General features: G+C 49.0%; 1 long non-coding RNA gene across 1 annotated transcript in view; it reads right to left on the bottom strand.

Annotated features, from left to right (window-relative positions):
• Positions 1–19,277, bottom strand: part of LOC102157214 — a 39,490-nt gene extending 20,213 nt beyond the window's left edge. The window contains exons 1-7 of the long non-coding RNA XR_005372122.1: positions 19,069–19,277; positions 18,148–18,688; positions 10,260–11,691; positions 9,183–9,321; positions 4,578–8,927; positions 3,223–3,370; positions 215–1,772 (exon numbers count right to left, since the gene is read on the bottom strand). This is a non-coding gene — a long non-coding RNA (uncharacterized LOC102157214). The remainder of the gene's footprint in view (positions 1–214; positions 1,773–3,222; positions 3,371–4,577; positions 8,928–9,182; positions 9,322–10,259; positions 11,692–18,147; positions 18,689–19,068) is intronic.
• Positions 19,278–19,318: the final 41 nt, after the last annotated feature.

Genomic DNA, 19,318 nt, shown 5'->3' with positions numbered 1-19,318 from the left:
GCGGCCGCCTGGGCCCGCGGGCAGCTGTGTGCATCCACTAAATAATTCACGCCCTCCAGGAAATGGGCCGCAGAGATGCCAAAGCCATTAGAGGCTCTGCTGACGGGGAAAGGGGACCCAGAAGACAAGAAGACTTGGAGGAATAACCTGCCCGGCCCCCCCGGGGGGGGGCGCTCACTGGGCAAACAAGACCCAGAGGGGTTGAGGGAGTTACCCCAAGACTGCACCGCCTGCTGCTGTTCCAATTAGGGTCTTCTGATCTGCAGCGTGTCCTTTAGAAGAAAGTTCACTAAGAAATCAAGTGCCGGGTTTCTCTCTTCTTCACTTATTTCTGGGCGACACCAGATGCTCTGCTTCTCCCTCTCTCAGGCCTCTGGACCTGGCTCCAGGTATTCCCACGCTGCCCCGACACACCGGATAGACTGTCCCCCACCAGGACCCCGCCTCTAGAACACTGACCGGGCACAGATTGTGACCAGCTCCATCCATGGAGAGCCTGAGGCCCAGAGAGGAGTGACCTGTCCAAAGTCCCTTGGTGAGGAACACAACAGGATCCAGGAGGCCGGGACTTCTGATTCGAGCCCCCTTCCTTTTGGGGACACTGCCTCTGTGTCAGACCTCAGGCACCACCTCCAGTCCACTGTCTAAAACATCCGGTTTGGACGGACAGCTGGTTGTGTTTCTGCCCCAAGAGGCAAGGCTGGGACCTCCGCCTTCCAGGAGCCCAAGAAGGTCCCCGCAGTGACCCACACAAAACCAGGGCAGCGAGGACAACGCCAGACCCCCACACACTTGGTTGGATGAGAGAAAGCAAGCTCCGGCTGACAAGCCAGCTCTCGGGCTGGCCCACACGAGGGAAGTGAAGTGCAAAGCCAGGGCAGATGCAGACGCGTTGCAGGCTGTAGACTTGCCCGGGGTTTATTGATCATTTCTCAGAAACTAGGTCAGTGCTGGAGAAAAGTGTCGGTGCGTGTGCTTCTGTTGTACAGTGGCTCACACGGCCCTCACTGCCTTAGGAGGGCGGGCTGGACCACACACACATGTTAGCCCCCTGGGACTGCCCAGCCAAGGCCCACAGAGCGGGTACAGAGATCACTGACTCAGTTCTGAGGCCAGAAGTCCAAATCCAAGATGTTAGCTGGCCATGCTCCCTCTGAAGCCTCTAGAAGGGGGGGATCCTTCCTTGCCCCTTCCGGCTTCTGCCAGTCCCAGGTCTTCCTTGGCTTTGGCAATGTGACTCCAATCTCTACCTCCATCTTGCGTGGGCGGCCCCCACACTTTCCTCTTCTCATAAAGATACTCATCATGTATGGAATAGAGGCCTCGATTTACCCAATGACATCTGCAGTGACTCCGTTTCCAAATAAGGCCACGCTCTGATGTGCTGGCGCTAAGGGCTTCAACATATCCTTCTGAGCAGCATCATTGAACCCATAACACTATACCAGATTTTAAAAATTCTTGGTTATAAGGGTTGGGCAAGGATCAGTGAATCCTGGTCTCCTTTTCCAACTGCCAGACACTGTCATGGCCCATTGGTAGCAGTGGCCTTTGGCTGAGGAGTTCAGTCTGTGTAAGAGAAAGAGCACCAGGCAGAGAGTCTGCAGCCATCAGGGCACCAGGATTATCTGTCACTACTTGCTTTGGGGGGCTTTGTTAACAAATAAGCTACTTATAGAAGGTTTTATAAGGTTTTCTTTCGCACACAGTCCAAATGATAACATTCCTTTGATTCCGCAAATATTTACTGAGCATCTACTATGTGCCAGCACCTATGGGGAGCATCGGAAATACAGAAATTAACAAGATGCTGTCCATTCCCGTGCAGAAGTCGAGGTCTAGAGACAGAAGCATTTGAGTAAATGGATAATTACACCATAGGGTGATAAATGCTGTAATAAAAGGGAGTTCCAAATGTCATGGGGTACAGGACAGCAGAAAGCAAATCTCCGCGCTACCTTCATCACTCAAGTGACCAAGCTCTCTCTCTGTCTGACCCACAATAGATGTATCGCCTCCAGTAAGTACGCACAAATCTGGGTCTTCTTTTGACAATAACAGGTGGCTTACTGAGGAATTGCATGGTACTCTGGGTGGGTAATGAGGCTCGAAAGCTCTCTCCCAGAGCCTTCAGCATCTCACACCATGGAGCCAGAGATGAAAGGGGACGGTTCAGGCCAAGCAGCCTACAGTCGCCCTGAAAACCACCCAAGCAGCACAGCCTTATGGCGCCCACTTCCCTCTTGGCCACAGCAGGTCCTTGTATCACTGGGACATTGAAAACTCTCGACATGCTTCTACCATTTGGAGCACACAACCCCCGGGGGGCAGAAGCACCATAAAGTGCAGGACCCCGGAGGCAACTGCATGCAGTGGAGCCTCAGATCTGAGATTCCATGTCATTCTGTAGGAAGGACTGTGTATAGCAGATCCCTGGCAATGCCACCCCGGTGACAGCTGCAGCAATGGCCGTGTGTGGCAGCCCATCCTATAGACATTTTTATAGGAGGTGACAGCTTTCCTACTGCACAGCCCATATCTCATGGGAGGCGAGGAGCAGCTGGACAACCACAAAAGGACTTTGATGTCAATATCAATTCTCTAGACCATGAACAGTCAGTTCACGGGAAAAGGGGAACAAAGAGGCAATAACTGCATGAAAAATGTCTAATCTCTCTCAAACTCAAGGAAATGTTAATTAAAGCAACAATGGGTTATCAATTTGCATTTATTAAAATAGCAAAAAGGTATACGTAAGATGATCCTTGACGCAGGAAAGAGCAGTCATCCTTCATTTATAAAAGAGAAAAAGTTAGGACACCCTTTCTGGGAAAAGAAGACATCTGGCAATACAAACCAAGTCGCTTTAAGAATGTATAAACTTTTTTTAAATTAATTAATTAATTAAAAGAATGTATAAACTTAAAAAAATAATTAAAAAAAGAATGTATAAACTTTGGTCCACCTCTAGCAAGCGATCTTAAGGAAATAATCAGAATGTGTTTCACATAGAACGGTGGCTCTCACGGAGCTACTTAGGATTGCGCAAAATAGTAAGCTATATAAAATGCCCAGCAACATGGGGGAAATTAAATAAATAACAGTACTTTCAGATGAAATGTACAAAGTCACTTCGAATTACATTTTTAAGACAATGTGATAAATGAGAAAATATTTACTTTAAAAGAAACGCTGAGAAGAGCCGCACAAAATCATACCTACCACTGCATATCAGCCCTGCAGATAATATATTTTAAAAGACTGGAAAGCAGGAACAGTGACTGTATCTGCTCGTAGGATTACAGCTTAGGAGAGAAAATTTTCTTCTCGAGAAATTCCAACTTTTCTTCAATACCTGTATGTGAGTGTCCTAGTTAGAAAAATATTAACCAAAAAAAAAAAAAAAAAGAAAGAAAAATATTGACAGCAGTTTACCTTGTATAAAAATATACACATGTGTGCTAATATGGCTAATTTTAAGGCCAGGACTCTGTTACAGGCCAAAGAATATTCACGTAGTGAAAGAGAAGGTAGTGGTGACTTCAAAATCATCACTCTCTACGCCAGACATCTTTATATTCAGTTGTGTTCAGTTGGCATGACCATTGTTTTAAATATTCGGCTGCCTTGGGGACAACCGAAACATTGCTTATTTTTCAATGCCCAGTTCAAGTCTCATCTCTTACTGGATGACTCCATGAAAAATCAGTCCACAGGATCGGCCCTCCCCTTGAAAGTTTTGGACATGGCATACTGTACAGTCACTGATGCTCTAGCATTTGCTTCCATTCCATGCGTGTGCGTCACTGCCTTGCTAGATTTTGCACTCTTGGGAGCAGATGTATTGGTTAATTCTTATTGCATAACAAACCATCCAAAACTTAGTGACTCAAAGTCACAAGTCTAGAATTGTCTGAGGGGCTGCAACTGGTTATTTTTAGCTGACTCCACTCCTGTGCCCATGGTTAGCTGCCAAATTGACTAGGGCTAACTGGTCTAGAGAGGCCTCCATTGACACAACTGATCTCTGCTCATGTAGCCTCTTAACCTCCTACCAACTAACCTGGACTTAATCCTGGAGACGGGATTCAAAGATAGTAAGTGGAAGCATACAGGCCTTCTGAGGCTTAGGCTCGGAACAGGCATATGATCACTTCTGCTATATTTTATTGGCTGATGCAAATCACAAAGCAAGCTTAGATTCCAAAGGTGGGGAACTAGACCCCCACTTCTTAAGGAAAGAAGCTGGACGGTTGCATTGCATGGATACAGGAAGGAAATAGTTAGGGCCATTGTTGCCATGGAGGTTCGATTTGTTTCAATTCGATTTTGTGCCTAATCACTTGTCTGGTGATAATATATGCACCAACCATTTTACTGATTGCTAACAGCTTCATTCCCACTTTGTCCCCCCCCCCCTCCCCCCCGTTCTGAATTGCAGGAGGCTGCAAGCCTGGAAACTATATGCAAGCCCAGATTCCCTTGCCAGATGGCTTCGGATTTGGTTCTGCCAATGAGAGGCACTGCCAGGAGATTGAAAGGCAGGAGGAAAAGAGAAGCCACTTTGTTTTTCCTACTTTTGCTTCTAGCAACAGCAAGAGAAGCGGCAGACAGACGTGGGCTCCAGGGTTTCTGCTCAGGTAACACAGCTCCGTCGGGAATGACAGGTTGGTAAGGGATGTGCGGGCAGCACGATGCCCATGGGCTCTGGCACCAGGAGTGGCAGCAGCACGTCAGCCATCGGGTGGCATGGAGCCTGAGTGCTCTGACTCTAGAGGAACAGTACAGCAGCAGGCATTAGGGTGGCCTCTCAAGATCCCATGCTGTCATTGACAGTAGGCTCCCCTCTCCCAACTCCCTACAAGCAGGGCTTTTGCCATAGTACCAGCAGCCACACCAGCAGGTTAGCTACACAGGCATAGACTCTGCGCAACCAACTCTCCAAACTGGCAACCTGAAATGAGTTATCTGGGTATTTGGTCAAAATCATGTGCGAGTAGACAACGTTCTAGAAAGTACTAGTAGGGGCCCCTGGGTGGCTCAGTGGTTGAGCATCTGCCTTTGGCTTAGGTCATGATCCCAGGGTCCTGGGATCGAGTCCTGCATTGGGCTCCCCGAAGGAAACCTGCTTCTCCCTCTGCCTGTGTCTCTGCCTCTTTCTCTGTGTCTCTCATGAATAAATAAATAAAATCTTTAAAAAAAAAATAAAAAGAAGAAGAATGTACTAGTAGATGGCAACTAGCACAAGGACAAGTTACTTAAGTTATTATCTGCAATTGTCTGTGACGACTTGGGCATTGAAAGCAACGTTTCCAGAGATGAAGTCACTGGTAGTGTTGGACAGAATGATTACGAGAACTGGTGTGATGGGGAGGTGCTATCTCTGACTCCACAGGAGAGTTTACCTGAAGAGAAGGTCAAGACCCAAGTTTGAATATTTAGCTTAAGGTAGAATCTGAAAACTGGAAAACCTCCGTGTCAGCCCTAAAAGAATTGCCAATTTCTCATATCCTCCAGGTTGAGTCAGGCCCAAAGTTTATGTCTACAAGTCGCAGAATTACAATGTAAATCGAATTCACAGCCTTGCCGGGATGTTCTTAGGACATTGAGGGGGAAAGAGTGGAATTCTCAAAGTTAGAACAGGTCAGTTGAGATGACCTTAGATAAATGTCAGAATCTGGATTTATCAAATCCCCTGGGAAATTTTTCTCTGTAGAAGCACCCTGTCCTTCTCTCTGGAGGAAACCCTGGAATGCAAAATGACCTCCGTAATATAATACATCAGTCATTAGGGGCTGAGAGATTTAGGATATTCACAGGAAATGACTCAAAGAAATTGTATAAAGAGTGGAACTGGGCCTTAAAAAAGTCATCTCACCTAACCTCCTTAGTCAGCCGGGTAAACGGAGTCCCAGAGATCAGAACCCTCAGCCCTTCCCATCACTTTACGAAAATTAAATGGGAAGTGAATACTTGTAGGTTCAAGTTGAAGTCATTTTTATTGGGTCCACTCATTTTTTTGAGGGTCGTCCCTACCGAGAATCCCACAGGAATGTGACATCGGCTCGTCAAATGCCACTACTCACTGCTACATTTGATCAACAGGTATTCCAGTCTGGCTTTCTAGAGACTTATTCACAGGTTACAGATTCGGATATACGCCCTTAGAAGGCAGACAATCACCGTCTGTGGAGAATCCCCTCACTCGACTTCAGAGTCCACGGGGAAAGGTGGCCTCACCTGTGGTGATGTTTCAATGACTGAGTGGCTGGTATTGAGATCAAAACACAATATTCTCTCAGCAACCTCCCCAGCATGCCATCCTCAACATGATGCTGGAGGTTCACTTCCTTTCTAGATTTGGTATATTTTCTTAAACTTGGTATATTTTCCAGGGCAATATGAGACAGCCAGCAGAGAGCACTATGGGAGCTCCCCAAGGTCAGAGCCAGGATGGAAAGAGAACAAGTGGATTTGAAGCTTATGCTCTTAAGCCCACATTGCCTCCCCAGAGATTCAGATATTCCTGAAATATCTCTTTATGATGTCCCCTCCTCTCCACTTCCCCTGCAGCTGCCGTGGTCAGCACGTCTCTTCTGCAGGGTTGTTCCAATCATCTCTTAACGCCATGTCTACAGTCTCCTTCTCACATTCTCCACATGGGCTTCAGAATGAGCTTTCTGAAATGTCAATCCCACCAGTTCCTTCGGTCAATGGCTCTCAAAGATCTGCAGATTGAATTCCAAACAATGCAGCCTGCAGACAAGGCTGCCCATCGTCTTCCCCCTGCTCTCATAGCTGCAAGTGAGCGTATGTTCGGGCTGAGCAGAAAGGCTTGGAGTCCCCCAAGCATGCCGGATCTCACATGAAAGTTGTCTCTCATGGTGGTCTCATGGCCACCACTGACAACCCACTTCTCCCTGGCTTCGTCCCCCCACCGCTTCAAGAGTCAGCTTGCTCAGTGTCCCATTCCTTGGGAACCGTTCCTGGGCACTTCTGGCCTTTCTGTTCCACCACCTGAAAGTTTAGCTCTCTTCTAAAGCTTATCCCAATTTAGTGTCCTTGTTTCGTGACATGACTCTATCCCACTATGTGTGTGAGCTCCCTGGAGCCACCTCTGTCTCCTACAGCAAAGTCTGACACTTAGTTCATGTTCAGTGGTATTTAATGGATGTATGGATGCATGGATGGATGCATAGATAGACGGATAGATGGATGGATGCATAGATAGACGGATGGATGGATGCATAGATGGACGCGTGGATGGATGGATGGATAGATGGATGAATAGATGGATGGATGTATAGATGAATGGATGGATAGATGGATGGATGGATGCCTAACATGCTTTTTCCTTTTGCTAAAAAAAAATTGCTTCTTACCCACCAGACTAGTTTTTCCCCCAATCCTGCAAATTAAAGGATATTATCGCTTCTATCAGTCATAGTTTCAGAAATGTAAAGATTAATACTCACTACAAGCAGCAAATGTTTCATCCTTAAGGTGCCACAGGAATAACATTTGCTAATTTGTATTTGCATTTGAAATTGAAACACAAATTGGCACAAGAACTATTACACATCCCGGCTAATTAATGTTCTAAAAATGAATTATGCAAATCAACCTCAACAGGCCTCCGAAGCTCTTTCCCTGTATAATGAACAACTCGGAATGTGAACCTTGTTTAAGGGCTGATTCTGATGGGCTGGTGCAGTGGATAGGAGCTGGGCTCCGGAACCAGACTTAGCTAGTTCTGTCACTTTTAGCCAGGTGGCAGCCCGCCTGCGCCTCACTTTATTCACCTGCTAACTGGGAATGAGAATGCCTACCAACTCGGGTTCCCGAAAGAGTAAAAAAAAAAAAAAAAAAAAAAAAAAAAGCCTATTTAGAGAGTCCCTGACTATTATAAGTAGCTGCCTCTAAACATTTGCTTCCTTTGTCCTGGGCCTTCATGATGCAGTCCCCTTCAGAATGTCCTTTCTCTTCCCACACTGCCCCTGCCCTGCCTCCCCCTTGCTTTTGCCGGTCCTGCCTCAGACATGACTCTGCCCCACGGATCCCGTTTTCATTTCGTGTACTAAGAATCCAGCCAACGAGGTAACATCTAGCTTGGCCACCGAGCATTCCTTAGGCCTTGAGAATGGAATGTCAGAACAGCTGGGGGGAGGTCACGGTGACTGTTTAGGGAGCAAAGCAGACAGCAGTTAAGTTCTGGGCAGCTGTCTGTGTGGTCTGCAGCAATGCCCTGATAACCTATCATCGTGACCATTAGCTGTCTCCTGGCTCAGCTGGACCTACACCCGTTCCTACAAACCTGTTCGTGTGATGCAAGAGGGTGGGGTCAGGGACATTTGCTCAGAAAGGACTCTGGTCAGCAGTGTGCATGGTGAGCATGATGATTAGAAGGAATACACTAATGGGTTTCGAGGAGCCCAAAGAGAGCTAAAGGCCGGAGCAAATGGCAGGCCCATCAGGGGACAAAGCAAGGGCTTACCAGGGAGACTCGCTGGACAGTGTAGCTCTGAGCTCCTGCGGCCAAGGCCATCAGCATGTCAATATTTCCTTAGTTTGCAGCTATCCATGCACATGGGAAGGGTAACAACACAGGAGGAGCCTGACAGCCAGTTCCTTTCTGAAGCCACTGTTGCCACACATTGGTGACCAGCCAGACCTCAATGAGCGGAGTCCCAAGGAGAGGGTGGCATCAGCCGCAAGACCCGCACTGCCAGTACCACCAGTCAGCTTTCCACATCCAAGCTAGAAGACTTTCCCAAACCTCCGGTGAGGAAGAAAGGCAATTTAAAAGAGCATCACACATTGCCCAGGCACATGATTGTCAGGCCTTCATGCGGAGCCCTTACGCAGACGGGGGGGGGCAGCATCTTCATCTGTCCAGTGCAGATAATTCGGGTCCTTTACATTTATGCCTTTGATTGAAAAGTTCAGGTTAAGGATCAAGCTAAAGGTATTATTTCAATAGCAGTAACGGAATCAAGAGCCATGTGCTCAGAATCTCAGTTCTAGGCACATTCCCCTCTGACCCCTACCCCACACCCACACTTGTTATGTGTCTCAGACACGCAAAGAACAGAAAAGCCTTGGGGTAGGAACTAGCTGTGAATTGAAGTATTTAAAGTAGGGATTATAAGAGAAAATGAAAAAAATCTCCTGAGAGGAGCTACCTCTAAATAACCTATGGTCAGCGCCGTGTTGTTTTATGCTTAAATTTAAGCGCGGTCTGGAGACTTCACAAAAGCAGCAGCTTCAAAGCCAGACTTCTCAGCTTCGAATCCCAATTCCACATCCGGATGCTTGTGTGACCTTGGGAGAGTCATTTTATCATTCATTAGGTGTCTGGTTCCTTAGCTACAAAATGAGGTTTATACCTATAGCACTGGATGGCGCATGGATCTGGAAGGCACCCAACGTAGCTGCTAGGGGTGAAAGCACCAGGGACCCAATCAGACCCTGACTCCAGCACCCTCCAGCTGGGTGGTTCTGCAGTTCCCCGGGGGCCTCCACAGCCAAAGAGGGCCTCCTAGGATCAGTGACAGTACCAAGTGAGTCTGCCATGGTCTGGTTGTCTGTGTTGACATCCTAACTCCCAAAGATGTTGGTAGGAGGAGGTGGGGGCTTTGGGAGGTGCTTGAAGACGGGAGCCGTCTTGAGTGAGATTAGCACCCTCTCCAGAGTCCCCTGGCACCTTCCACCACGGGAGGACATAACCCGAGGTCAGCACTCTGCAGCCCAGAAGAGTGCCTTCACCTGAGCGTGGGGGCAGCGCGATCTCACTCTTCCAGCCTCTAGAACTGTGAGCAATTAATTCCTGCTGGCTATCAGCCACCAGTCGGTGGCATTTTGTCATAGCAGCCCGAGCAAACTAAAACAGACTTGACACATGAATACACTGCCTGGTGCACAGTAGGTTCTTACATGTTGACTTTTAGGATTATGGATTCATTCAAACACTCATCGAGTGCCCCCTCCATGCCAGGTCCTGTCCTAGACACCGTAATGCAGGGGATGAATGGAACACCAACCTCAAGGGGCCCGATGTCCACTGGGCAAGACCACACACACACACACACACACACACACACGCACGCACACACACACGCGATTGCCGCAGAGCCAGGGGTTCCAGAAGAGAGCAGGCCCAGAGAATCCCAGGGAAGGGGACCTTTTGAGACAAACCTTGAAGGAAAGCAAGAAAAAAAAAAAAGTCCGAAAGGGTAAGAGTGTGTTCCAGAGAGCAGTACCTGAACGAACAAGGTGAGGTGAGGACAGCAGGGAGCAGAGCGGCAGGTGGGAGCCTCCGGGAGAGGTGTGGTCCAGCTTACACAAACTCTACCCCAGTGACTGGGAGCCAAGAGACCTTGGTTTTTAAACTCTCCCGAGCACCAGCCCTGAGCGTTTGGATTAATTTCCCAACTTGTAAAATGAGCCTATTAACAGGCATGATCCTTGAGGGGCCCTCCCAGCTCTAAAGCAATTCAATTCTCACCAGATTGCAACTTCCTGGAGGCAGATTTCATGTCCTATTCCTCGGCTTCCCCTCGCGCACCTCAGCGGGGGCCAGGTTTGGTGCTTATGAAATGCCTTTGACGCTTTCTGAATTTTCTAGTCTTTTCTAGCTCGGAAAGCTCTCATTTTAACAGTTTGTTCACAAGCAGGTTTCAGAAAGCACGTATTTATAAAACTGAGACTCCCCCCTCCCCCCCAACACACACACATCTTGAAGTGTTTTCCCATTAAAACGAATCAAAAATACCTAGACAATTGATGTCAGGGCTTTTAACATTCTGAACCAAAACGTGACTATCACCGGACTTGTCTGGTTCAAAGGACGTTGAGGTCGGGGAGCCTCTTGGACAAAGACAACCTCAGGACTCTCCAGAGTAGACAACTTGAGAAACGTGCGAGAGCTGCTTCCAGCCCTGGCTCCTGCGCCCGATAAAATTAGCCTAAAAATGATCTCCATGGCAACCGGAAATTTGTTCTTAAAGAAGGTTAGAAATAATGCCTTTGGAAGAAACTCGGCAGCAGATAGAATATTCTCAGATTACACATAAATGGTGTCTATGCCAACAAAGTGACGGGCCAGGCGGCTCAATTATCTGGATAATTTAGGCCTGAACCAGTGATTTGTAAAAGAATAGGAGGCTTTTAAGACCTGAAGAATGGAATGTGGCAGGTAGGCCCAGGCTCCTGCAGGGCCATCGGAAGCCCTGCCTCTCCAAGTTTCCTCTACCAAACTGGGACCCAGAACGGGACTCGACGGCCCCGGGTGTCAGTCTCTGCCAGCCTAGTCCCAGGAATCCAGGAGGGGCGCACAGAATCCTTCACTGAAAGGTCTGGAAGTCACTGGGGAGCGAGGGTGAGTCCTGGAGGGCCAATTCCAGCGAAGGTGCTCAGACGTCCTCCTTTTTACACGAATCAAAAGAGAGCCAAGATCCTGAGACCCTCAAGGGTCTCTCCAACAGGTCTCTGTTTGCGACCCATTAACCTTCTTTCTTCTCTGCTTCCATCTTTACCTCCTTTATTCCAACCCTCCTTGGACGATCGCGGGTCCTTTGGGAAATTGAAACCCATTCTGCTTGGATTAGTTTTGAGAGGAGACAGCAAAGCGTGGCCAACTCTGGGGCCAGGCTGCCCAGATCCAAAGCCTCCAAAGTCTGGGCCTCGCTTCACCTGTAAAAGGGAAAGGAGAATAAACTTGACTTTCTCGGGGCACAGAGATGAGGATTGAATGAGTTAATGTTTGTAAACACTTAGAAAGGTGTCTTGTGCATAGTAGGAGCTGTATCTGCATTTGACAATCCCCACCCACCCCCCCACCAAATCATTTAAAGTACTCATGAGCCCTTGGTGTTATACCCAAGGGATAAATTATTGAACACTACATCTGAAACTAATGATGTACTCTATGTTGGCTAATTGAATTTAAATAAAAACATTTTTTTAATTAAATAAATAAAGTACCCAAGCCACTGCAAAAAAAAAAAAAAAAAATCAGACTGGAATCTCAGACACAGAGGCACCCTGGTAATTCCTGGGTTGAGATCTCTTTCACTGTGAATCATTAAAGAATTACAGATGATGTGAAATGCCACATGTCATCCTGTGTCCTTGTCACACGGATGAGAAACTGATGCCCAGAGAGAGAAGGCATCTCTGGGGTGCGGAGTCTCAGGGTGCCCCAGGGACTTTCTGAAGGGGACTTTCTTTCTTCCAGGCAATGCCACGGGGATCTGAGTGTGGGGCTCTCTGCAGCTCCCAGCTCAGGCCAGGCCCTGGCAAGCACTCTGTAAATGTTTGCCTAACATCCAGGTCTCCCTTTGGCTCGTGTTTGTTTATTTATTTACTTGTTTGTTTGCTCATTAATGCATGAAGGTAGTCCTCAGGCAGAGATAAGGATCCCCAGGGCCCCGTGAACTCTTCAGGAGCTGAGCATATAAGCAGTATCTCCACTGAAGTGCCATTGGATAATTGATTTTGAAACCATCCAGCTGTGGGATTCCGTGCACCCCCCCCCCCCCACCGTGACAGTGTTTCAACAGCTCCAGAACCTGGCGGAACCCAGAGTGTGAGCTTCAGAAGCAAAGTGGGAATCCGGGCTATGACACTTCTCAGCTCTGTGAGTTCGCCAAGTTACTTAACTGCCAGTTTCTCCATCCCGAAGTATAATAATATCCAACATTTGTTGAGCATTTACTGTTTGCCAATAACTGTGTTAACAGCTTTAGGCATATTATCTCATTTAAATCTCACCATCAGAGCCGAGAACACAGGGGCACCCAGAAGGTATCCCGCACCCCGCCCCCTACCCCGAATAAATAACGTGCCCATAATGCAAATTTACTTATTGGTTAATAAGTAAATGGCACGACTTGGGTAATTATCCTCAGGGTCTTCCTGGTGGCTGTGAGAACTGAGTTTTATAATGTATTGGCTCTCAGTGGGAATCAGCAAATACTACTTCCTCCTTTCCTCTTGGTTCCAACTACTAGACTTGATCCAAAAGAAAATGACCTTATTTCCCTCCCTCTCTCCTCCCGCCTTCCATTCCTTCTCTCCTGCCTTCCTTCCCTCTTTTATTTATTAACCAAACATTTATTGAACACATCCTCAGGACTCCACACCAAGCTCCTTATTAGGCAACCACACAAACAAAACTGAACCAGGCAGGACTGTCCCTGCCCTGAGGCAGCTAGCGGTCTTGTCTTGGGTTTTGCGATGTTACCTAACTCCACGGAAGCACAAAGATCCCCCCTCACCCTCCCCCCCAAAAAAGAACCAACCAAGAGCCCAAATTTCCATTTTATTTTGTTCTCAAAGAAGAAAGAGAATTCATTTCTCAAGCTCCTCCATGCATGGGCAAGGTGTTCTTCTATCATCTCATTGGATTATGGCGGCCACCCTTTGAAGGGTGTTATTGTGCTTATTTTTTATGTGAGAACTGCTCATGGACTTGTCCGTGGAAGCCCAGATGGGCTTGACCCTCGGTCCCTCCCCTCACCAGACGCAGACGTTCTGTTGTCCTGGGCTTCTCAATGTCCCCCCTGTCTCTGGGCTCACTTTGCAAACGTGAGTAACTTTGGGTTACTACTAACTCCAAGATTTCCGGGAATGCTTTTCTCCCTTTTTGGTGGAAATACTGCTTTAGCCAATCACGGTGCCACTAAAAGCCCCCACCCCATGGAGGCTGGCAACCACAGTCCCAGGGCTCAGCCTCAGCCGGGAGGGGGCACCGCCCCTGCACCCCCTGCCCCAGGAAGGCCTGCCCCACCCCCGCCAGATTTACAGCCACTCACACAGCTGTTTCCAGCCAAGGTGAGGGCTTCCTCTTAATGGTGTCGTTTACAAGTCAATAAAGCGATGGAGCCCCGTTTCCGCAGCCGGTCCCACCTGGGGGGGGGGGGGGCTCTGTTGTCTCACCCTGCAGTCAGGGTGCCAAGGGGCCAGCGAGGGGCCTCATTCCTGCCCTAATGGCCCTGCTGTCCCAGCAGCCCCAGAGCCCCCGGCCATAAAGGCCTCCTCCCCTCGGAGGGCAGAGTTCAAAGCCCTGGCTCCCCAGGACCCCGTCCTAAACCGTTGGCCCGCCCTGCTTTATGGCTCCTGCTCCCCTTCGCCCAGCACAGAGCCAAGCCCGGGCTCTTATCTGCCCGGGAGATAAAGGCCGGGGCTCTGGGAGGGCGCCTCGGGCCTGGCTCCAGCTCCCCCTGCTCCCCGGGCCTGTGTTTACTGAGCTGGGGAAGGAAGGCCTTCCTCAAACCACAAAGAAGACCCTCCCTCTGGTGCTGGCTTTCTGTCTTGGGGTGGGAGGGCCCCGGGGGAACCTCTGAACTCTCTGGGGCTCCCTGCATCCCCGGAGGCTTCCCCAGGCCAAGGTGATAACGAGGTGAGAGAAGATGGCAGCTTAATGGGCCTGGGCCTGGGCCTGCGGAGAAGCCCAGACCATCAGACCTCCCGGCCCAGCAAGCAGAAGCTCCCCACAGGGAAGGGGGAACCAGGCCAGGTCCTGAAGCCCACAGGGGGCACCGCAAGGTCAACCCTCACCCCCTTCTTCAGGAAACAGAACGAGAGCACCTACTACGCACACAGCCCTTCAGTGGATGCTATGGGCTTGGACATGGGCAGCAGCTCCGCCCACCAGGGATGCTTGCCAGAGGAGACAGGGGGCACCCTGACAAGAGGAATCAGCCGGGAAGAACAGGGAAGCAATTGCATCTGCAAAAGGGAAGGGTGTATACCAAAGGCTCAGTTGGCGTAGGTGACTGAGGTGGAGGCCGGGGGACAGGGCTGGGCTCTCTCGCTCTCCTTGCAGACTCACACTCAGAGGGGAAAGAGGTGCTGGCTGTTCCGTCTCTGCCCCCTGGCCCATGTCTAAGCCAGAGACACCACACACACACACACACACACACACACACGCACAGCCTTCTCTCTTCTGGTGGTCACAGGAAGCCCTGTGGGGAGGGCCAGGGTCATCTCCTCCTGCCCCACAGTCCAGCAGGGACGGCCTGCATTTACTGAGACCCAACTCAGGAACTGGAATGACCAGTGGGAAACACCATGAGCCCCCTGGAGAGAAGAATTCCAGGGATGCATCGCCTTGCCACCTGCCAGGTTGCAAATAGACCAAGAAGCTCATGCAGCAGCCCACCGCTGACTCTGTGCTGGGTCTGGTAGAGATAGTCCTGCTTCCCCCAAGAGCTCACAGCAGACGGAGAAAGATTCCCACTTCTCAAGAGGAAAAACTGAGGCCTAGAGAAGTTATACAGACCACAGCTAACATGGGGCCATCGCTGGCCAATTCAGAACCTTTGTGTGAACTAGAAAAGGCACCCCTACAGGGCTGGTGTGGGCCCCACGGGGACAGGCTTCAGAACAGACAGAAGCTTTCTGCAGAGGAGGAAGTGCCCTTCCTCTGGGTTGGTGCAGACTCGAGCTGGGTACACAAGGTGTCAAGGAAAGCATCCACTGGACCGTGGCCTCCTTGGTCGGGTATCCTGTGCAATGGTCAGCGGCCCCCCCTGAGCTAATAAGAGAAAGCACCCGGGCCACATAAAGCTGAGGGAGAGTGACCCTGACAGGGACTGCTGTCAGCCACAAGTGTCACTCACTCCCAGCTCCATGACACCATCTACTAGCGCTGCAGCCACGGGTAACTCACTACCCTTTATCTGTGGACCAGGGCTAATAATATGTCCTTCACCAGGGTTGGCAAAGATTTGCAAGTAGATAGCAGTTCCTATTATTCCAGCGCCTCAAGAGCCAAAGATAAAGGATCCCCAGAGCCCTGGATGTTTTCCTTCCTTCCTCACTCAGAGACAGGTCTTAGCTATTTGTTTCCTGCCTCCATATAATTACAGCGCAAGGGCCTCATTCTGCAGGCCTGTTTTAGCGAAGGAGGAAGGAAGTCACAGGCCTTTCCACTCCCCACTCAGAGACGCCAGCTGGGAATTTGACTAATCTCTGATTGCAGCCCATAACCCCTACATGTTCCAGATCCAGGTACGGCCCAGGCCATTTGGGACTGCTCTTGTGGCCATCAATCCACCACTGTTCTCAGGCTTAACCTCCAGGACACCCAATCCTCTCCCACGGCCCTGTGAGTTTATGGCTGGGGAGAAGGAGAGTCCCTTCACACATTCTGCACAGCACACCAGGGCAGGGCCACTCCAGCCACCACCTGCCGTGACCACGAGCCGGGCCAAGGAAACACCCACAGCGCGCATCCCTCTCTGGAGGGTCTACGCAGAGTGCTATACCAAAGAGCACTTGCAAAAGTCTTGGCAGAGCTGGGAACCCATCAGAGGATGACTCCCTGGAGTACCTGGGTGGCTCAGTGGTTGACCATCTGCCTTTGGTTCAGGTCGTGATCCTGAAATCCTGGGATTGAGTCCCACATCAGGTTCCCCACAGGGACCCTGCTTCCCCCTCTGCTCTGCCTATGTCTCCACCTCTCTCTGTGTGTCTCTCATGAATAAAGAAACAGAATCTTTAAAAAAAAAAAAAAAAAATGATGACTCCACCTCAGGGCTCAGCTCGGTGACCCAAGGTCTCCAGAGGCAACCACTAGCTCTGTCCAGAGGTGTCCTGGACAGTAGCCATTTCCATCGAGTTAAGGGAAAGAGACACAGCTCCAAGACTGGCTCTGCTCTATGAGCTCAAACAAGTTCCCTCCTGCTCCGCAGCAGACCCTCCTCTACAATTGGGGAGTAGGAATAGGAATATAGAACCCGCAAGGGCCCTTCTGGAGCTGACAGTCCGAGATACTGTGATTCCGGAAGCTACAAAGGACCCTTCCTCAACTGCTGGTATGGATCAGAAGAGAGTATTACTTGTAAACATTGAGCTGCAAAAAAGAAGAAACCCCATCCCAGATTGAGGGCTGCAGGGTTCACGTAGCTGTTACAGAAAAAGCCATAAATTTGTTTTGCAAACAAAGTTGGCTTTAATGAAGCATCTTGTGGATAGATAAAGAGACTCCCATCCTTGGAAAGAAAGGGTCTTTTAAAAAAAAATTTATTTATTTGAGAGAGAAGAGAGAGTATGAGCTGGGAGTAGGGGGGCATAGGGACTGGGAGAGAGAGGCAGAGGGAGAAGCAGGCTCCCTACTGAACAGGGACCCCAATCCAGGGCTTCATTCCAGGACCCAGATCATGACCTGAGCCAAAGGCAGACACTTAACCCATTAAGCCACCAAGTCGCCCTGAGAAGAAACCATCTTTATTATTTAAAGAATCAATAGGGAAGGAAGACTCCAGTTAAGGTCCACATGCATTAGAAAAGGCTATTCTGGCTAAGATGTAAGAGATTTACAGCTTTATTCACCCCAGACCCACAAAGGACCTGCTTACCGTGTGCCAGGCCCTGTGCTGAGGACAGAGAACAACACACCTCTTGCCCACAGAGTGGGTCTGCTCCAGAGAGAGTCATAAAGAAGACAGTGGTTTACCTCACAGTAGTTTACCCAGGATGCTCGGGAACATGACAGGTCTGAGAGGTGGGTTGGGCAAGAATTATCATCTCCCTCTTACAAAATGTTAAGTGAGGCTCAGAGAAGAGCACTCATTTGTCTAAGGCCACACAGCCAGGGAGTGGAAGAGAAGTTTGAAAATTCTGATTGGTGGGCCAGAGTTCTTTCTCTCCGTTTCTGTGCCTATCTACCACAGAGAGCCCAAGACCAAGAGGTTATCATCCCTCAGGGTCTCCTGCGCAGAGTAGGTGCTCCATGAGCATTTGTTAACCAACTGGGTTCTTGGCTCCGCTACTCTAGACAAAGGCTCGATTGCCTCTTTCTAAGCCCTTAATTTACCTGTCTCCAGTTCTTTCATACCGAGTGTTTGTTAAAGGATTGTGGCTTCTGCAAATGGAAAATCCTAAAAGACATTGCTCTTGCAATCCCCTTAAGCCTGCTGGTATTCCGAGCACAAACCTCAAAACATGCTCCTAATTTCCTCTAAAAATTGCAAGCACTTCTGTCCGTCCCAATGGCAAGAGGACATAGCAGAGCCCAGGAATCAGGCAGGACTGGGTTCCTGTCTCTGGGTCACTTCGGGTAGATAAATTGGCCTATCTGAGCCCAAGGGTTCCGGTCTGTAAAATGGAGTTAGTGCTCCCCCGACAAGATGTTGGACTTACCAGATGAAATCCGTCAGGGTCTTTGCCATCTTTGCCACCCCACGGGCTTGTTTATGACATGAGTGGCCTTCTGTACTCCAACTCCCTTCCACAACTGGACTCAAGCAAGTCCACTTCTCTGGCCCATTTACTTCTCTGCAAGAGTTTTCCCACCATCACACTCTCTGGCCCACTGGTATTTAGCCAATACCTGAACCGATGATCAGAATTGAACCATCTGAACTCATGATGGAGAATTCAGAGCCTCCAGAATTATTTGGTCATCTTCTTGGACCTGCTTATTCCATTGGCTGAGCAGCAGGGTTTCCTGCCAGCAGCAGCATTTAGCTCAGGGTGAGTTTGCATACTCCAACCCAAAGGACAGCTCGAAATGAGGGATGATTCCTCTTCATGACTTCAGCTTTGAAGACACAACCACAGGGACTTTGGGAGCTCTTCCCATTGGGAAAGCACTAGCCTCAGCCATCGGATCTGTCAGTCTCCATAGCTACAGGATCCGGCTCATGAGATTTTTAGCGTTCCGCAAAAAAAAATCTGAAAGCTGAAAAAAAAAAAATCAGTTCTAAAACACAAAACAAAAACAGCAAAATCAAAGTAGATAAATGTTTAACTAATTATCCAAAAAATGAAATGTTATGTCATATGCCACTTCGTTAATTGTTAAATTTATCACTTGTGAACATGTCATTACGTTAGAAAACAGGGTGTAGGTTATATGTTCTCACTTGGCACGAATTTCCGAATGGATGGAGAAGGGAAAAAAAGAACTTACTGTAAATTAATCAAGTTACCCATAATTAAATAATTTCAAAAGCAAAATTGCAGAAGTTCTTTTGAATGTTTTTTATAGCAAAAGTAAGGAAAACCTCGTGATGCACAATAAGGAATGACAGAGTCACGGCACATAGGATAGGAAGTCACCTGAGATCTCCAAGAGTGAGAGAGCCAGGGCTTCCAGAGGCCTTTCAAGAGTGCCTGGTCACAGATCATCGTCTGGTCAGTCCTGAGGCTTTCCCCCAGAGGTAGGCACCCACCTAGATGGGTGTAAGGACTTGCGGAGATTTGCCCACCCAAGAATCGGGTGCCATTTTCAAATGCTGGGTCACCCTTTCCCAGCCCCTTCTGCTGAGCATTCCTTCAGCTAATGAAACACAGGTCATCCAGCCCTGGC

The sequence above is a fragment of the Canis lupus genome, chromosome 17 (genome assembly GCF_011100685.1).
Source record: "Canis lupus familiaris isolate Mischka breed German Shepherd chromosome 17, alternate assembly UU_Cfam_GSD_1.0, whole genome shotgun sequence".
In the NCBI taxonomy this organism is placed as follows: Eukaryota; Metazoa; Chordata; class Mammalia; order Carnivora; family Canidae; genus Canis; species Canis lupus.
The sequence above is the reverse complement of the archived record's forward strand: the minus strand, read 5'-3'. Positions and strand labels throughout refer to the sequence as shown.